This window comes from Arachis ipaensis, chromosome B09 (assembly GCF_000816755.2).
Source record: "Arachis ipaensis cultivar K30076 chromosome B09, Araip1.1, whole genome shotgun sequence".
Classification (NCBI taxonomy): Eukaryota; Viridiplantae; Streptophyta; class Magnoliopsida; order Fabales; family Fabaceae; genus Arachis; species Arachis ipaensis.
In genome coordinates, this window is record NC_029793.2 from 1143876 (window position 1) to 1144932 (window position 1057).

The following is a 1057-nucleotide window of genomic DNA, read 5'->3' on the forward strand; positions in this document are numbered from 1 at the left end:
AAATAAAAAAATTTATATAAAAATTAATTTGATTAATTTTTAAAATTTTAGGAATGAAAATAATCTATGCATGTATTTTCAGGGACCAATTTGATTTTAAATAATTTTTTGACATATCAACTAATCATCTTATGATACTTGGCATTAACTTATTACATCATCATGCCACGTAATATATATATAACATGATATGTCGTCATCTAACTAGCATAAAAACCAATTTGATTTATATTCATCTTTCAAAAATTAATATATATATATATATAATTAATTAATTTAATTTTTTAAAAACTAATAAAAAAATAAATAATTTTTTAAGAACGAATTTGACCATTAATCTACGATTAAACATATACAGAAAAGGAAATATTAAAAATTTAAAATGTCAAGAAACGGAATCTCCTATGAAATATAGGTTAACAAAATTAAAGGGATATATATCATATAGTGGTGATGTTGGGGTGTCTCCAATTTAAAGACCATTATATGTATATAGATTGTTGTTGTTGGATGTGATTCCGATCCATTATCTCCAATTTACATGTAAAGCTCATCAATCAAACAAGCACATACAATTTGGACTCTAAGTACATAGGACACTCAAAATCTTTGTAAAGTATATATGGCGAACCACCAATAAATCAACCATGATATCTTGCAAAATAAACATGTTTGGATGTTTTTTTTGAAAATCAATTCTTTGTTTTTCACCTACAAAATTTTATCTAATAAGAATTTTTCATACATAAATTAGTTGCCCAGCCACACCAGCACCATCTATACATTTTTCTTCTCACCGGTAGATATAGCGGCGGTTTTTATTGGACAAAAATTATTGATAAACGATTTTATAGTGCTTGATCAGATTTAAATACTGAAATATAAGAGCCAGATTTAAGTATAGATTTAAAAAAGAATTCTTACCAAATAAAAAAGACTCTTTGATTTATATTTTTTATCGTTTAAATTTGAGTATTTATAAATTTAGACTATTTGATTTTTTATTTTTGAATAATAACCATAAAATCAGATCTTTCGATTTGTTTGATTACTATGT